Genomic DNA, 20321 nt, shown 5'->3' on the forward strand with positions numbered 1-20321 from the left:
TTACCATTCCCACCCCGCCCCCCACACCCCCTCCAAATACCGTCCCACACGGGCAACCACCATCCCTCCCCCCCGCCACACTACCTACTACATCACACATACACAATCCACAGAGACATATCCTCATTCCCCAAATCTCCCTTTTGGAAAAAACTATACAACCCAGTCTTAAATATATGGGAGCCCTGAAAAAATGGTCAATTTCATTCACTCTTTTGACGAAAGAATACTGATAAACTTAACGCAACATGGCCCGTCAGTGGACGTCTTTCCTGTCACGAACAGCATCAAGCCCGGCTGAGCAATGGTTCTAGTTCTGCTTGCCGTATTCTTCTCGCCATTCTCCAGTATGCGCTCGAAGATCTTGGCACAAGATTACCCATTCATTTCAGAGTAGACGGCAAGCTTTTCAACGAGTCAAAGCAAAACTCTTGCACAGAGTCTACTAAATATTTACTGAGGGAAGTCTTATTTTCTGACCAATGCACCCTCATGGGTCATACTCCGGAGAAATTCAGCTGCTTCCTAACAGCTCTGCCTAGAATCAAAATGCTTTGGACTGACAATATCTCTGAAGATAGAGAAATCGGGTATAAGCCCGCTGCTGGCCACCTGCTCTAAGATATAACTGCCAATATGAATAACACAGGTTACTTTTCTGTACGGAAGGTTTACTAACTTGGATGTAATTTCTCCAAGACCGCTAACTAGATGAAAAAATCAGCCATTGCCTGACAAAATCAAGCTCGGCGTTTGGCACGAACAGACTTGAAGAAAAATGCTTTTGAATCAGAGGAAAGATGGAAGCCGACCAGTCACTCATTCTTACTTCAATTCTTTATCAATTCTGGGCTGTCATAACACACTGTCCTCATAGAATGCGAATGATATTGTTCCAACTTCACTATCTGAGATCATTTTACAACGGTGAGTGACAGGACAAAGTTCCGAGCACCAATGTTATTGCAAAGGGCAGCGCACCCGGCATCGAGAGCATGTTCACATGAGCGATGCTTTAGGCAAGGATTTTTTCACATGGGTGGGGAGGTTAAACTAGTGTTGTTCGCATGTGGGTTAGACAAGTGGTGCTTCACATGCTGGAGTGATTAGACAAGTCTTTGTTAAATTGGTGGATTGACAATGACTGTTCACATGAGGCAGTTGTGGGCAGGGGGCTGTTCAAATGGGTGGTTATGTACAGGGCTGCTCACATGTATGCGGGGGAGGATTAGACAATGGCTGTTCACATGTGGAGTGATTGATTAAAGGGATGTTCAGGTGGGTGAGTTTTAGATAAGGGGATGTGCATACAGGGAAATAGGGGCACGGCTGGTCACTGGGTGGTGGTGGTTTAGTCAAGGGATATTCAGATGGTGGGTCTTACACGGGGCTGTTTAGAGGGGCTTGACAAATGGCTATACGCATGGGCTATGAGACAAATGGAAGCGTTAGGCTGAGCGCGGGACAAGGGCTATTCGCATTGGGGGAAGTGTTAGGCCAGGGACTCTTAATATGTTACTGGTTAACAAAGGGCAACACAGATATTGACAAGGGACCAGAGACATGGCGGTGAATTTTAGACAAGGAGATATCGACATGTTGCAGAGAGCAGAGTAAACAGTTAATGTTTATGTTAATGAAGCAACGTGTTTCATGACGATGTAAACATGGCACAAATATAAATAATGCTTGGAAATCTCAACACCTGTCAACATCTGTGGAGAGGAAGACAGAGTTAAAGTTTGGGGTCCGTAAGACCCTCATTCAGCTGTCAAGGGAAATAGAAATGTGATGAAAAATATACTGTTTAAGAGGGGTGGAACAGGAGAAGCTCGATTAAAGGTCAGCGATAGGTGGAGGGAAAGGAGAGATTGCAGAAAATTTCAAAAAGGAAGGGTCAAATGATCGTGGTGATACTGGCTAAAGGAGGTGCTAATGGCCCCATTAGGGTAGAAAGCAGGATATGATAATAGGTGGACCAGGGTAAGCAGTCTAGGAATAACATCTGAGCAAGTGATAGGTGTCGTTGATGGGGGTGCCATCGAGTGAGGGGAGGGTGGTGGGAAGAAAAATATCGTAAACATGAAAAAAGCTGGGGATAAAACAACAAATAAAAATTGAAACAAATTTACTGACAACAATTATAAAAATAACGGGAATGAAATCAGTAATAAAATAGTGAAATGAATATTGAAGGAAGGGAATCAAAAAAGGGTGAGTTTGGAGGAGGCAGTTAAAGGTCTGAAGTTGTTGAACTCAATGCTAATTCCGGAAGGCTGTAAAGGGTGGATTCAGAATATGCGGTGTTGTTCCCCAGTGTGTGTTGAGCTTCACTGGAACAATGCTGCAGGCCAAGGGCAGACATGTGGGCATGAGAGCAGTATGTTGTGTTAAAATGGCAAGCGACAGGGATGCCTGGGCCATGCTTGCCGAGGGACTGAAGCTGTTCCACGAAGCAGTCACCCAGTCTGCGTTCGGTATGTCCAAAGCAGAATTGGCCACATTGGGAACAGCGAATGCAGTGGACCAAATTTAGGGACGTGCAAGTGAAGGGCTGCTTCACCTGAAATGAGTACTTTGGTCCTTGGACGTTGCGGATGGGGGAAGAATAGGGGCAGTTTTTGCACCTCCTTCTATTGCATGCGAAGCTGCCTTCGAATGTAATGGTATTTTGGGGGTGATAGAGGTGTGCACCAGGGTGTCCTGGAGGGAACAGTACCTATGGTTTGCCGACAAGTCGTGTGAAGGAAAGATGTCTCTTCTGGTGGCATCATGCTGGGCATGGCGGAAATGGCGGGCGATGATCCTTTGAATGTGGAGGCTGGCGGGGTGAAAAATGAGCACAAGGGGGGCCTCTTCCGTGGCTCTGGGGGGGAGAGGAATATGTGTGGGGGGATGCATGGGAGATGGGTCACACACATTTGAGTTTACTGTCAACCACTGTTGGTGGTAAACCCCGGTTAAGGAAGAAGGAAGACATATCTGAATTCTGTGTTTGGAAAGTGGCATCTTCGGTAAAGATGTGATGCAGGTGAAGGAAATGAGAGAATGTGATGGAACCCTTATCTGAAGAAGGGAGTGAATGATATGCCATTGCAACGGGGAAGCGGAGTGCGGTACGACGTTCACCACGCGATGTCAGTGATATAGTGTCACACGAGGGGAGAGGAGTGATATTTTGGCACAAGAGCAAAGTTGAGCGATATACCCGTACAACAGCGGAGAGGAGTGATTATTCAGCACAACTGCAAAGGTGAGCGATATACCCGTACAACAGCGGAGAGGAGTGAATTTCCGGTACGCCAATGTTGAGTAGTGATAATACTGTACACCTGGCGATAGGAGTGATATCCCAGGTAGAAAAGGGGAATGGAGCAGTGTACCTTTTCACTAAGGGAGCGCAGTGTTATAACTCTACACCGGGGAAAGGAGCAATATGCCTGTACACCAGTGGTAAGGAGCGATTTACATGTACGCCAGGGGAGAGGATTGATATAACGGTACACAAGGGGAGCGGAGTGATGAGCTACGTACACCAAGGGAGGTGAGTGATATAGTAGTGCATAAGCGGAGAGGAGAGATAGGACGGCTCTCAAGGGTGTTAGGAGTTCTGTAACAAGTACAGCAGGGATGAGGAGGTGTATATTGTTTCACCAATGGAGAGGAGTGAAATAACGGTACACCAGTGGAGAAGAGCGATTTGCCAGCGCAGCTGGAGAGGGAGTTGTATACCTGAGAATCAGGAAAGAGGAGCAATGTGCCAGTACTCAGGTGGAGAGGAATGACAAACTGGCACACCAGGGGAAAGGAGAGAAATAAATTTACAGCAGCGGAATGGAATGAGATTCGCGGTACACCAGAGGTGAGGAGTGAAATGACGGAACTCCAGGGGGGAGGAGAGGTTTACCAGTATATCAGTGCAGTGAAATGATATACCAGTGCTCCAGTGGAGATGAGTGATATGGCGGTGAAACCGGGGAGGGAGTTATATACCTTCACAGCAGCATTGAGGAGTGCTATAGCGTCACAACAATGGTGAGGGGTGATATGCCAGGTACACCGAGGGGAGGTGTTATATACGTATGCACCAGGGGAGAAGGGTGTTATACGAGTAAAACCAAGGGAGAGTAGTGATATGACAGGTACGCCAGAAGTGAGGGGTGATATACCTGTGCACCAGGAGAGAGGAGAGATATGGCAGTTACGCCAGATGTGAGGAATGATATAACTGCTCACTAGGGCAGAGGGGTGATATGCCAAGGGCACCAGAGGTGAGAGGTGATATAACTGCTCACCAGTGGAGAAGAGTGATATGCCAGGTGCACCAGGGAAGAGGAGTAATGCACCTGTACACCAGGGTAGAGGAGCGATATACCAGCACTCCAGTGGAGTGGAATGCATAATCGGTACATCAGGAGAGAGGAGTGGTTCAAGTGTGAAAAACATATGTTGAATCAGGATTGTTGTTCTGCTGAGAATTTTTGGGAAGCTTATTTCCAAATCAAAACACAGAAGCACAGAGTTATTCCCCTCAATCAGTGTTACTCATCAGATTAGAATATCAAATGTTTGGCTCAAGGTGTGCTGGGAGAAGAATGGGGATTTCCTTCATGTCTCCAGAGCACCAACATTCAGGGGAGAGGCATCGATTCGGTTGAATGGGCTCCATTTTAAACTGACTCTGGCCCATTTAACAAGGCCAATCGTGTATGTCGGTCTATGAAAAGGGCTGTAAGTAAATAGAAGGAGGGGACCTGGTTCTGGGTGAAGAGAAATTTCGGAATTCAAAGAGAAAGGCTGAGACAATTCAATGGTGTGAGATGCAGGAAAAGTGAAGCAGAGTGTGAATGGAAGGGACAAGGTGATCAAGGTTGAGAATTGCATATTACAGTATGCACAATATTTCGGAAAAACCTAATAGCAAAGGAAAAGGAATAGCTCTGACAGTAAATGATGACGTAACGTCCTGAGGGAGAAACTATCTGGCCCTAGAGGAACTTAAATTAGAACTAGGATTGTTGGAAATTTGGAACAGCGGCAGCCAGGAAATGCCGGCGGGGATATTTTGTAGGGCAATGCTTAGTCCTTTGGAATGAACATTAAACAATACATTGTTGGAGATTGTTACAAAGGCAATTACAGAATATTGTGAATTAAATCTTCTTATAGAATGGGACAAACACATTGACAAGAACTGTCCAGGAGTTGCATTTGTCGAAAGTTTGCGCGACAACTTCCTAGACCAAGGTGTTCTGCAAAGAACAAAATGTGCGGGTGGAGGTGTGGCGGGTGGTGGGTGGGGTTTTTTTTGGGTGTTGTGGGGTTGGAAGGGTGTTCAGGTGACAGAGATTTAGAAATCAAAAGGGAAATGCAGAGGTACCGTGATAGCATCATGATGCTGGTAATTCCATCTTAGATCTAGTACCGGGTAATTTAGTGTGGCGAATTCTTAGAATTCCATTCGTAACAGCACTCTGGGTGTACGTATAACTCAGAGTCTGCAGCGGTTGAAGACGACAACTCAGTACCACCTACTCAAGGGTAATTAGGACTGTGCAATGAATGCCGTTCTCACCAGGTGAACGGAGATTTCGAAATTCAAAGGGAAAGGCCGAAGCAGCGTCCGAGGCAACGGCCGGGGATGCACTTAAAGTGAAGCCGACTGGGACTGGAAGGGAGAAGGTGATCGAGTTTGGGAAATTAATATTGCAGGCTGCATAATGTTTCGGAAAGATAGAAAAAAACAGAGGAGGCGGAGAAGCTCTGAAATTAAGTTATGACGTAAGGTCATTAGGCAAAGAAACACCTGGCCTCAGAAGAAAAATTGTACTTTAAAAAAAATCAAGTGACTATGAGCTTGAAAGGCTGTTTTTACATGATTTGCTGCTTCGTTGTCTTCTCATTGCATGTTTCGATACATTGTTGAAAGCAGAGGCCTCACACAGAACTAATAGACGAACTCACCTTTTGCATTCAGTGTGTGTACCTGCTGATGAACATGGAATAATCCTCGCAGCTCATTACATGTCAGAGTGGAACAATGCAGCTATCTAGAAGACATGTTAGATAAAATCAAATAAAACAGTGAGAGAGAGAGAGAGATAAATAGAGAGAGACGGAGAGAGAGAGAGATAATGTAAGAGGGAGAGAGAATGAGAATGAGAGAGAGGATATAGAGATGCTATGGTGCTGAAAGGAGCAAGAAAGAGATAGAAACCGGGACTTCAGTGATACAGCTGGACTTAAAGGAGAGAGAGTGAGCGTGACAGACCAGGGAGAAAAATCGCGGTAGGGCAATCCAGGCTGTGGTTTCAGAGACCTACTTCAGAAACAAATGTCTTCCTGTGATATCACTGGGATTCAGGAATTTGGAATATTCCCTATATATCAAAATTAAAGTATTATCTGGTGCTCCTTATGGTTTAAGTGATTTTTAAAGTATGGTTTGTTGCTAGCATTAAGGTGTATGAAATATTCGTAAGGTTTTTGAGTATTAGTAATTTAAATGACTATTGAGAAGGTTTGTTAGTAGTTCTAAGCTGTATTAGTATAGGTAAATGTTTACCATCAATATTAATGTTTCAGGACTGTCGCATGGTTATTGACATTTTCATAAATGAAAGGCACGGCTTTTGCAACCTTTAGAGTGCACATGCTGTGCTGTGTGGTAACTACAGGGCACTTCCCCTTCCCTGGATAACCATTAGTGAAGGAAGTGCCGTTAGCCGCAGCAGCTTTCGCTCCGAGCTTCAGAACTTCAGCAGCAGCTGGGGTCAATTTGGTGCATCCGTGAGATTGAATGCTTCGTGGCCGATAACTTATAGATAAGGCAACAACATAATTTGAGGGTATTCGGAAAGGGAGATGCTGGCTGACCACCAGACTGAGCAGTAAAAACAGGCAGGCAGTTTAGGGATTTCCATGTGTGCACACGATGTTTCAAATAGCATTCAGATCTGATTACTGATGAGAGAGGTGTTTCATTTGAGAATTGTAGACAGGGCCAGTTCATCGCATTGTGCATGGCTCAGCTGTCGAGAATATCACAAGGATGTAACGAAGGGCAATGGTGATAGGTTATTCAATAGTAATGGGGATAGATAGGCCTTTCTGACGCTGCAGAGTGAATCCAGGACGATGCGTTGCCCCTCTGGTGCCAGGGTCAATGATATGACAGGGTAGCTACCGAACAACCGGAGAGGGTGGGAGTAGTGGTGGTAGGTAAATGGCCGTGCGGTGGACAAACAACAGCCTTGTGACACGTTGACACATTTGCTTAAGCACAAAGAGGGATGCGTTCCTGCCATCAGAATTTAATTTTCCAAGGGGGAATTTAGCAAACAGTACCTCGAATAGTATATTCCCAGGCACCACGTGCAAGTGAGGGTAGACACAGAAGGATAAAGCAGATGTGTGTGGGGCTGGAAATATGGTGCATGATTGAGGATGTTACATTATTGGGACATTGGGATATGCAGTGGAGGGTTTGGTGCTTTAGAAGCTGGACTGGTTACACCTAACAGAGCCAGGACTGAGTTCTCCTTGAGGAGTTTTACTAGTGCTATTGGGGAGGGTTCATGCTTAATTGGCAGGTGTGCAGGAATTAAGAGATGTTATCAGAAAGGAACACCAAGGTGCAGAAAATATTGGCAGAGGCAGATGTCAGTAGAAGATGGAACAGAAAGTTACCTGGTGGGGTCAGAGGAAGGGGAAAGTAATAAAATCTAAACTTGAGTTACTGTGCATGTATGTGTATTCTGGAATGTGGCAAGTGCGACTGGTGAGATACAGATGCAGATTACAATGTAATTTTGTAATGTTGTGGCTATAACAGAAACCTGGCTCAAAGAAGGGCAGGGTTATGGTTCTAATATTCCGCGATAAACAGTGTTCAGAACAGATAGGAGAGAAGTAAGAAATAGGCAGGTTGGAGGTATTGATTAAGGAGAGCATTGCGGTGCTGGAGAAGGAGGATGTCACGGACATAAACTATATGGTGAGAACTGTGGAACGGAATAGGTGTACTTTCATTTTTCGGAACAGTCTATATGCATCAGCTAATGGGAATAATATATTGGAACAAATTAGCGAGTAAAATACAGAGAGGTGGAAATGGAAGAGCATCTAAAATTGTTGACTTTAATTTTACAAATATGGACTGGGATAATGGTAGTATAAAGAGAGGTAAGGGGCACCACGTGCATGATGGATAATGTTCTGTGGTAGAGTGGCTCCAGCCAAACAATAAAGGAGACATTTTTCGACCTGTTTTTTAGGAATCAGATGGGCCAAGAGAATGAACTACAAATGGGACAACATTTTAGGCGACAGTGATCATTAAATCATAAGTTTTAGGCTGCGTATTTAAAAGGACAGAGCACAACCAGGAGTAAGATTAATTGACTGGGGGAAGACGTCTTCAACGGGCTCAGAGCTGGTCTGAGCTGTACAAACTGCAGTCAACGGTTTGAAGGGAAATCGATGGCTAAACAATGGGCTGCCTTGGAACCTTAGAAATGTTACAGCACAGAAGGAGGACATCCGGCTCATCTTGTCCATGCCAGCCCGAGGACACCCATGTGACATTTCTAATCACACCTCCCTGCAGCCAGCCGATAGCCCTGCAGGTTATAGCACTAAAGGTGCAGATCCATGCACCTTTTAAAAGAGTTTAGAGTTTCTGCCTCTGTCGCCAACTTGGGCAGCGAATTCCAGACACGCACCACCCTCTGCATAAAAATGTTCTTCCTCAAGTTCCCCCTACACATTCAACAACTTACCTTGCATCTATGTCACCTGTTTCTAAAGTTCTCCACCAAGGGAGACGATTTTATTCTGTCCACTCTATCTATTACCCTCATAATTTTGTACACCTTAATCTAGTCACCTCCAAGCCTTCTTTGTTGCAAGAAAAATAACCCCAATTTAGCCAACCTCTCTTCAAAGAAGAGATAGCTAAGGCACAGTCTATCTGCCTCGAATTATGAAGGTAGGGCAAAAAGAATCCTAATCATCCAGGTTTGCAAAATAGACTTAAATTATGCTAGAGAAGAAAAGTGTACTTAGGAGCTATGAACTAAGAAATGCCACTCAGAAAAAGGGTGAAAGTGGAAGTCTCAGAGGGCAACTATTTGATGGAAAAGAGGCAATGTGAAAAGAGACAATCGGCCAGCAAAACAGAATGGCCAAATTCCTCTTTAGGATTTTAAATAGTAAAATATTTTCGAGGGGATGAGTGGGGCCGATGAGGGACAAAAAGTAATTTACACAGGCAGTGGGCAGAGGGCATTTTGAATGTATTGAATGAACATTTGCAACTGCCTTTATCAATGAACAGCCTTCTAGCCAGGCAGTGCTGAAACAGGAAGTCATTCAGACACGAGAAGGGATTTCAATTGGTAAGGACCATGTATTCGTTAGGTTGCCTGCAAATATATACAATAGTAAACCAGGACCGGATGTGATGTATTCAAGGATAGTGAGGGAAGTTAGAGCATACATTGCGAGTGCAGCAGGCATATTTGTTTTCTGTTTTCAGACTCCTGGAGGGGTGAGAGGACTAGAAAATGGGAAACCTGCTCAAGAATGGATGTACAGGAAAACACCGCAATTGCTAGCTTAGCTTCGATATTGAGGAAATTTCTGCAAACAATGATTCTGGACAAAAGCAATAACTTCATGGACAAATGTGAGTTAATGAAAGAAACCCAGCCTGTCTTTCCTAAGTGACAATCGTGTTTAAACAACTTGCCTGGATGCTATGAAGAGGCACCACCAGAGGGGGTTGATATGTGTAACGATGTTGATGTGGTGCACGAGCCTTCTAAGGAGCAAGTTATGGAATGCAGCGCAACTGGCTTCTGAGCAATGTTATTGCTCATGGAACAAAAGAGCCGCATGGGTAAAAAAAAAACGCCAAGTGACAGAAAGCAGAGCCTGCTCATAATGCACTATATTTGGGTGGAAGAAAGATTGTAGTAGAGGTCGTCAGCGGTCAGTGTCGCAACGCCTCTTTTTGCCGCTATATATATTCGTGACCTAGGCCTTGGTGCACTGAGCAAGATCTCAGAATTATGAATGAAACGACAATAGGAAGCATTGTGATGTTTGAGGAGGTTCATGAAGATATTGGGAAGAGCATAGGCAAGGTGCTGGACTGGGAGGACTGGTAGCAGATCAAGTTCAATGTGAAGACATGTGAAGTTATTTATGTTGGCAAGGACAGCATGGATAAGCAGTATAAAGTGTACTCACATAGGGGGCGTGCAGGAGCAGAGTGGTCTGTGTGTATAGTTAAATAAGTCCATTGAATGTGGCAGGACAGATTGAGGGAGCTGCTAATAATGCATGAAGTGTAGTGGGCTTTGTTAATAGTAGCATGGGTTACAAGAGCAAGGAGAATTTGATCAATTTGTATCGATCACTTTTCCGGCGTTAGCAGGAGTATTACGTCCAGTGCTGGCTTTGCACTTTATGAAAGATATGAAGGCATTGGAGAGAGTGCAACAATTATTCACGAAAATGTTTCCAGGGATGAGGAACTCCTGTGAAGAAGATAGGTTGGAGAATTTGGGACAGTTTGCGTTGGCGTTGTGAAGGTTGGGAGGAGATTTGATAGAGGTATTCCAACTCATGAGAGGTTGGACAGAATACTTGAGCAGAAGCTGCTCCAACTTGCCCCATGGCTGAGACCGAGTAGACGCGGATTTAAAGTAACTGGAAAAATGTTCTAAAACAGATGTGCAAAAAAATATATCATGCAGGCAGCGGTTAGGGGGTTGAACGAATTACCTGAGAGTCGGCTGAATGAGTTTCAATTAAAGCATTCAAAATGGAATTGGACTGCTCTCTGAAAACGAAGGGTGCTCAGGGTTACAGGAAGAGGCAGGAGACACCTTCCCATGCAAACGCAGAAAGTGCAACACCTGCCCCTTTACTTCCCCTCTCCTCACCGTCCACGTGCGCAAACAGTCCTTTCTAGTCAAGCAGCATTTCACTTGCACTTCCCCCAATTTAGTCTACTTCATTTGATGCTCCCAATGCGGTTTCGTCTACATTGAAGAGTCCTAACGCAGATTGAGTGACCGCTTTGCAGAACATATTCGGACTGTCCACAAGAATGACCCAGACCTCCCTCTCGCTTGCCATTTCAACAATCCACCCCGATCTCATGCCCACATGTCTGCTCTTGGCTTGCTGCATTGTTCCAGTGAAGTTCAACGCAAACTGGAGGAAAAGCACCTCATCTTCCGACTAGGCACTTTACAGCCTTCCGGACTGAATATTGAATTCAACAATTTTAGATCACGAACTCTCTCCGCCAAACCCAACCACTTTCCGATCCCGATTTTTTTCCAAATATTTATATAGATTTTTCCTTTCCCAACTATTTCCATTATTTTGAAATTTATTTCCACCCATCTCTGCCTTTTAGCGTAATTCGATTTCCCCCCCCGCCTACCCCCCCAACCCCTCTATTTCCTATAGTTTGTTGTTTAAATATAGTCTATTTGCTGCAGTGTACGGTTTAAATAAAATTTCTTTCCTATAGTTTGCTGTTTAAATGCACTCTATTTGCTGCAGTGTACTGTTTAAATAGACTCTATTTACCATATTTTGTGCTGCTTAAATAGACTCTATTTGCTGCAGTGTGCTGTTTGAAAGCTCTCTATTTGCTGAAGTGTACTGTTTAAATAGACTCCATTTGTTACAGTGTGCTGTTTGAATAGACTCTATATTCTATAGCGCTCTTGTTAAATAAATGTTATTCGCTATAGTCTGCTGTTTAATTAGACTCTGTAATAGTGTGCTGTTTATGTAGACTATAGACTATTTGCTCCAGTGTGCTGTTTAAATAGTTCTTTTTGCAAGAGTGCTATTTTAATAGAGCCTATTTGTTACAGTGTACTGTTTAAGTAGAATCTATTTGCTATATTCTGATGCTTAAATATACCTTATTTGCTCTAGTGAGCTGTTGAAGTAGACTCTATTTGCTAAAGTTTGTTGTTTAAATGGACACTAATTGATTACATTTGCTACAGTCCATTCTTTGAAATGACTCAATTTGTAATAGAGGCCTGTTTAAAGAGTCTCAATTTGCGATCGCCGTTTGAATAGACTATGTCTGATACAATATTCTGTGTAAATTTACTCTATTGATTGTACTGGTTTGAACAGACTCTACGTGCTGTAGTGCGCTGTTTGAATAAATTATTTGCCATCGTCTGTCGTTTAACTAGCGTATAATTGCAGTAGTGTCTTTCTTAAGTAGACCCTATTTGTCATGTTTCCTGTTTAACTTGATGTTGCTATAATGCACTGTTTATATTGAACTTCTATGCCAGAGTGTCCTGTTGAATGTTTTGTTTCCTCTATTATGGTGGTTAAATACTTGATTTGTTACGGTCAGTGTTTAACTAAACTTTCTTTGCAAATGGGATGTTCTGTTTATTTAGATTTGTTTCTCGCTGTAGTATTCTGCGTACATAGACATTGGTTGCTGCTGTATTCTGAATAATTAATCTCCATTGCAGCGCTCTGATGAACAACTTCACAAATGTCAAATGTTAATCTATAAAAGTATTTATTATACAACGTGAGGTCTGCCAGTATTGTGGAGCGAGAAACAGACGAGAAGCTTCTGGCCTTCCTTATTGGAGGAAATAGGCATGCCATGGTAAAAGGGCGGGAGGGAGGAGAAATAATCCCCAATTTTTCCATGTGTTTGTCACAACCTCAAAGGAACATTTATTTTCATTGACTTATTTTAAGTGGGCGATGATGGCATGGCCAGCACTTGTTTCCCAGCCCTAAGTGTCCTTGAACAGAGTGACATGCTAGGCCATTTAAAAGGGCAGTTAAGAATAAACCACTTTGATGTGTGCCTGGAGTCACATTTAGCCCAGGCCAGGTAAGGATTCCAGGTTCAATCCTGCGAAGACCATGAATGAATCAAATGGGCTTTTCTGACATTTTATTGACGTTCTCCATGATTGAAACTAGCTTTGAATTACAGATTATTAACAGAATTCAAATTCGACCAGGTGCCAATTTAACGCATATCCCCCGAACAACAGCCGGGCTCTCTGGATTTCTAGCCCAGTAACAACACCACTAGTCCACGATCTCCCTCATGTGCATGTGAGCATTCGTATTCTGAGCAGGAGTAGGCTACTCGGCCCTTCACAACCCCTCCGCCGTTCAATAAAATCAGGGATAATCCAATTTTAACCGCAGCCACATATTCCCTTCTACCACCACCATCGCCCTCACCCCCACCTCACCCCGATAAGCTCTCGCCTACTTGTTAGTCAAGAATCTATTTAGATTGGCCGTAAAATAGATGTTCAAAAACTCTGCCTCCGCAGCCATTACAGGAGGAGTGGTTCAATGACTTACGGCCACCTGAGGGGCAGAATTGCTCCTCATCTCTGTCCCAAATGTGTAGCAACATATATTTATAATGTAACCCTTTGCTCCAGATTCACCAAGCCGAGGAAACGTCCTCTCCACATCCATTCCTTCAAGACCCTTCAGCTTTGCACATGTTCCAATCAAATCACTTCTTACTCTTCTCAGCTCCAGCGAATGCAAACCTATTATTTCCAAGTTTTCCTCATAGGGAAACTCAGCCATTACACGTATTAGTTCGTTAAATTTTCTCTGAACTGCTCCAATGTATTGCATCCTCCTTTAATAAGGAGACAATTTCTGTACACAATGCCTTCAATATCTCAACAATGGCCTGTACAACTGAAGAATATGATGTCTAATTTTGTGTTCAATTCCCCTTGAAATAAAAGCGAACATACTGTCAGCTTTCCGAATTGTTTGCTCTAGCTGCATACTAATCTTTTGCTAATCGCTTAATAGGACCCCGAGACCGCTCTGCATTTAAGAACCTCTCTACATGTCACCTCTGGTAATCTACCTTTCCTGTAACTGCACCAGAAAGAGATTGTTAATGAAAGAGGTGGATGGAGAGGTAATGAGTGTATGGGTGAATTTCTTCCAAAATTCTGAATATTCTGCAACGGTTGTAACAGTTTAGAACGTTAGACATGTAACCACACGAATAAAATAATGGAGGGAGAGAGAAACAGGGAACTGCAGACCTGTTAGTGTGCCATCAGCAGTAGGGGAATGTTAGCATCTATTAAAAAGGATGTGTTAATTCAACACTTCGAAAAAATTGATCGGAATTGGCAGAGTCACCGTGGATTTTTGAAAGGGAAATTATGATTGGCAAAACTATGGAGACTTCAGAGACTGCAGCTAACAGAAGCGATAAAGTGGGACCAGTGGAAGTGATCTATTGCGGTTCTCAGAAGGTACGATGACTTTCTGAAATTGCATAGAGCCTTGCTGAGGCTGTACCTGCAAAATGGTGCAGTTTTGGCTTCCCTAACTAAGGAAGAATATAATTGACAACTAAGGGTGTAAGGAAGGTTCTCCAGACGATATCCGGTGATGGCGGGAATGCACTTTGAATAGTGCCTATGGAGAATGGGCCTGTACTCTATGGAGTTTAGAAGAACTAGAGGGATACCATTGAATCATATCGGGTTTCACAGGGTAGATGCTGTATGCCCTACGTTTTTGCAAAAAAAGCCACATTCAACTTTCTTTGCCAATTAATTCCTGAGCCTGTCTGCTGACCGTTAGTGATTCATGTACAAGGGAATCAGAACTGCAGCACTCTGCAGAAGCAGGATCTATCCATTCCATTACAATCTAGCGATCTTACATATAGCTCCGAAATAGACCATCTCACATTCTCTCTCTCTCATTACACTGCTTCTTCCTTATTTATTTACAATTCACAGAACCATTCTAAATCCCTTTGCAGACACTTTCTTTCCTCCTTAAACTTTGCTTTTCTGCTTATATTCGACTCGTAAGCAAAGGCTGGCTACAATCCAGTCTTTCCCTTCCCCCAAGTCATTCATATGGATCACAAATACCTTCGCCATCCTCTGAATGATCATTTTTGTCCTGGTCCTCCGTTTCCCCATTTGATAGCTTATCTACGATCCATGCTAACATATCACCATCAAGGCCATTGACCAGAAAATGAACTGGACTAGCCATATAATTCCTTTAGCTGCAAGAGCAAGTCGGTGCTAGGAATCGTGCGACGAATGACTCACCTCCGGACTTCCCAAACCTGTCCACCATCTACAAGGCATAATCAGGAGTGCGATGCGATACTCGGAATTGCCTGGATGAGAGTAAATCCCACAACTCCCAAGAAGCTTGACACTGTCCAGGACAAAGCAGCCCCGCTTGACTGGCACCCTATCCACAGCCGTTCACTCCCTTCACCACTGACGCTCAGTAGCAGCAGTGTGCACCATCTGCAAGATGAACTACAGGAATTCATAAAGTCTCCTTCGACAGCAACTTCCAAAGCCTGGCCAAAACCGTTTGGAAGGGCAAGGGCAACAGATAGATGGGATCACCTCCACCTGGAAGATCGCTTACAGGCCCCCAACTATCCTGTAATGGAAATATATCGCTTTCCCTTCACTGACGCTGTTAAAATTCCTGGAATTGTCTTCCGAGGCTGTAGCGATTCCAGAAGGGAGCTCACCAGCAGCTTATGCATGGAATCTCGAGTTGAGAAATAAAAGCTGGCCCAACTAGTGAAGCCCACATCCCGTGAATAAATAAAAAAGAAACAAGAGCTCTTGCTTACACTTTCCCTGCACATTACTGGTAATGAACAGAAGTTTTATCCTTTGAATAATCCCACTTTAACACTCAAGGTCTATGACAATTGCCTGATTCAAAAGGCCATTTCCTAACGCTGACACGTTCACCGTCGGCAAAGAATTAACGTGTGTCCTGTTATACAAAAAGACATCCTGACGAAGCTTTTCCTCATTTACTCATCAGGACAGGAGCAAAGATATGGAATTTCAAAGGGAACTACCGTTTCTGATGCATCAGAAAGGGAGCTAGTTGGTTGGCAAATAGACTCAGATTGGTCGACGATTTGCCACGGGGGATTCACGAGGGAAGTCTTGTCCTCCCAGGCCTTTGCTCAATTCCCGATAAAAATGTCACAATTACTGAGCATTTTCCTTTTGACTGCAGGTTACAGGCCACAGCACGTAAATATATGTAGATCGTTACAAGCAAATCTGAACCACATTGGGAGCACAACTGATTATTTTAAATTTGGTGCTAGTCTGATTCTTAGCAGTTCTGGCAGTGTCCAGCAACTGCTCTCCAATTGCAATATCACATCCATCGTCGGACATGCAAGTGCTGGCTGGTTGATTTTGGCCAGTAATTTCCTGACCTGTAAGTGATACCTGGCATATTGTACCGAATTTTATGTAGCACGTTACTCTTGTCCCTGGCAGGCAGAACCACTTCTTGGCATGAGGGCAGCGCAGTTAGCAAACAATGCGACTCGCAGTGCAACTGCATAACAGCATCGTGAAACAGCCAGATTCACTTGTGGATCTTTTTTGTTTTAGAAACCTTTTGCTTCCATTTTAAACTCAGATACCATTCCTGTGACAGTTCATAGAATCAAAGAATCACAGAATCACGCAGTGCAGAGGAGACCCTTCGGCCCATCGAGCCTGCACCGACACGTGAGAAACGCCTGAGCGGACCAGCTAACCCCATTTTCCAGCACTTGGCCCATAACTTTGACGGTTATGACGTGCCAAGTGCTCATCCAGGTACTTTTTAAAGGATGTGAGACAACCCGCCTCCACCACCCTCCCAGGCAGAGCATTCCAGACCTTCATCACCATCTGAGTAAAAAAGATTTTCCTCACATTTCCAGTAATCTTCCTGCCACTCACCTTGAACATGTGTCCCCTCGTGACAGAACTCTCAACAAAGGGAAACAGCTGCTCCCTATCCAGCCTGTCCAAGCCCCTCATAATCTTGTACACCTCGATTAGGTCGCCCCTCAGTCTTCTCTGCTCCAACGAAATCAACCCAAGTCTATCAACCTCTCTTCATAATTCAAATCTTTCATCCTAGGAACATCCTGGTAAGTCTCCTCTGCACCCCTTCCGGTGCAATTAAATCCTTCCTATAATGTGGCGAATAGAACTGAAAACGGTATTCCAGTTGTGGCCTCACCAATGTTCTATGCTACTCCAACATTTGCTACCTACTTATTGTAATCTATGCCTCGATTGATGAAGGCAATTGTCACATAGGCCATTTTCACCACCCTACTGATATGTCCCTCCGCCTTCAGAGATCTATGGACACACACGCGAAGGTCTCGTTCTTGCTCAGAACTTCCTAGTCTCATGCCGTTCATTGAATATTTCCTTTTCAAATTAGTACTTCCAAAGTGTGTCACCTCACGTTGTTCAGGGTTAAATTCCATCTGCCACTTATCTGCCCATTTGACCATCAAGTCTATATATTCTTGGAGGGCAATAAACTCATCCTCACTGTCAACCAACCAGCCAATCTTCGTGTCGTCCGCAAAATTTTTAATCATATCCCCCCCTGAAACCGCTCCGCATCCCCCCCCCCCCCCCCCCCCCCCCCGCCCCCAGAACATCGTCATCTATGACGTTTATATGGAACCTCTCTCTTAATCTGTCTTTATTACAGGCAACGTAGTCACACAGCTGACCCTCCTACACAGGGACTGTGGTCCATCCAGGTGGTCACCGCAGACATCCTGGCACTCAGATTCCTTGTCCTGATCAACCATATATTAGTGCCTCATTTTAGAAACGTGTTTTACGCGAACACCTTTGCATATGGCCTGTACTCAATCATGTGCACAGCTGTGAACTTTGCTCAGCCTGGTTAACTATGTCCTTCACCTTCGATCGCGTCTTGGTCATCTACTGTCAGCGGTACTAAGGAAGGTACTGTACCCGGAAATCCGCAGCTCTGGTAGTGGGGGCGATATACCTCCTTACATATTTGAGAAGCATCCCGTTTTACTTCACGAATAGACATTACTACGATCTCAGAGACCTGCAGAGCGAAGGCCGGGATAATCGCCAAAATTACTCATCTCAGGCTAGGAGTGCCTTCTACAGCGTGAACCCTGTTTTCACTCCGTTGGCTCCCTGTGGTGCTGCTCAACCTGCTGACCGTCAGACACGTTTGGGCAGCCAATCGGGGCCGCCGGGGATACCGGGCAGAGGGCCCGAGTTTGGGGGATCCGGAGATGCAGAATCGGAGGCGAGCCCTGGTTCTTCTCATTGCTGCCTCGGCTAGTTTCATCATGCTGTGGATTCCGGCCACCGCGCTCTTCCTTTTCTCCTGGATCGCCGGAACGTACAGCTTCCCGGACTTCAATGACCCTGTGGCTGTCGTCCATGAAACCGCAGACATGTTCAGTACTCTGAACAGCTGTACGAGCACGTTTATGTACGCTCTAACCCAATCAAATTTCGGGGCACAGCTGGAGAAAGCAGTGCAACATAGCAAAACTCTAATTACTCAACCTCCTGCATTAAGTCGGTTACTAAATTCAACCAAGAACGAGTTTGAAAGATTCTCAACAATTTATTTAAGAGGATGCAACCAATTGATAAAAGCAACCCTTGTTTGAAGGCTTTATAAAAAAGATCATAGGCTGTCTCAGTAATGTACATTTACATACTGGATTCCTGAAAAATATGTTTTCCAATCCCAATCACAGAAAACAATAAAGTTTTATTCTCATTAATATCGGTTCAAAGTGGAAGTAAATTTTTAGACCGACATAGGTACCTGTGGGATACACATCGGGGTCTACCAACTAATAAAGAATTTAATGAACAAAAACAAAAGCAGAATTACCTGGAAAAACTCAGCAGGTCTGGCAGCATCGGTGGAGAAGAAAAGGGTTGACATTTCGAGTCCACGTGACCCTTCAACAGAACTGGATGCGGGGTGTGAGGAGCTGTAGTCGAGGTAGCTGTGGGAATCGGTAGGCTTGTAATGGATATTGGTGGACAGTCTATCATCAGAAATCGAGACAGAGAGGTCAAGGAAGGGAAGAGAAGTGTCAGAGATGGACCATGTGAAAATGATGGAGGGGTGGAAATTGGAAGCAAAATTAATAAATTTTTCCAGGTCCTGACGAGAGCATGAAGCAGCACCGAAGTAATCATCGATGTACCGGAGAAAGAGTTGTTGGAGGGGGCCGGAGTAGGACTGGAACAAGCAATGTTCCATATACGCCATAACGAGACAGGCATAGCTGGGGCCCATGCGGGTACCCATAGAAACACCTTTCATTTGGAGGAAGTGAGAAGTGTTAAAGTAGTGAGAACTTAATGAAGTAAGAACCGAAAGAGCTGGACGAACTCAACTGATAGTGCACCAACTCTGGGGAGGCAGAATCATGTTTCTGTATTTGGTTTAGATATGACTCTGCTTCTGCAATGTTTCTTTTTTCATAACAGCGGATTTAACAGACTCTGAATGTGAATAGCTGAAAGAGAGCCAGTTCATTCAACTCACTGGGCATTGCCACGTGTTTTCGCTGGACCAATACTGACATTGCCGATCTGTGATCTTTGGGTACCAGACGCTAATGCACCAGCCTCAGTAAAAGTGTCCTCGGTGCAACGGATGAGAGAGTTTCTCATAGTTGCAAGCTTCACACTAACAGAACAATGACTATTCTGATATGGGGAGAAAGCTTAGTAACTAGGCTGTAATTGTTCGCCAAAGCTCGGATACTCTTTGAATTGCATTATCATGACAGCTCCTGTTAACTTACTTTGTCCCCTCCGCACTGGGAGAATTATTTAAACATAAAAGCAAAAAAGCGAAAAGCAGAAAATGTTGGAAAAACACAGCAGGTCTCGTAACATCAGTAGAGATAGAAATAAAGTTAGCTTTTCGTGTCTATATGACTTCTTCAGAGGATTATGTAAATAATGTATTATCATCAAACACGCATAATATATGTTACAATGATCTATAAATTGATGTCTGCTTGGCGAATCTATTGCTCTAATTATAAAAGACACTGACCGAGTATATATGTATTTTATATATATATATATATATATATATACACACAATATATTCTGTTGAGTGGTTCTAAAGAAAGACATGATGTTTCAGGTTTTCAAGTTGCAGTCATCAGGATGGCTCACCAGATAAACAAACGGTGAAGTGAACAACACTTTATACCACATGAGAAGAGAGTGACGATGGGTGCGTAACTGGACTGTGATTGGTAGAGTTAACAGTTGGTACAATTAGCTTTTCTGTGCTGCACTCTCCATGCTAACGTCTCTACAATGAAAGATTCCACTTCGCAACCAATCAGCACTCTTCTTTCAGGTCTGAGGATAGATTGGGTAGGCTGGGGTTGGTAT

This window comes from Cetorhinus maximus, unplaced genomic scaffold (genome assembly GCF_964194155.1).
Source record: "Cetorhinus maximus unplaced genomic scaffold, sCetMax3.hap1.1 HAP1_SCAFFOLD_58, whole genome shotgun sequence".
Classification (NCBI taxonomy): Eukaryota; Metazoa; Chordata; class Chondrichthyes; order Lamniformes; family Cetorhinidae; genus Cetorhinus; species Cetorhinus maximus.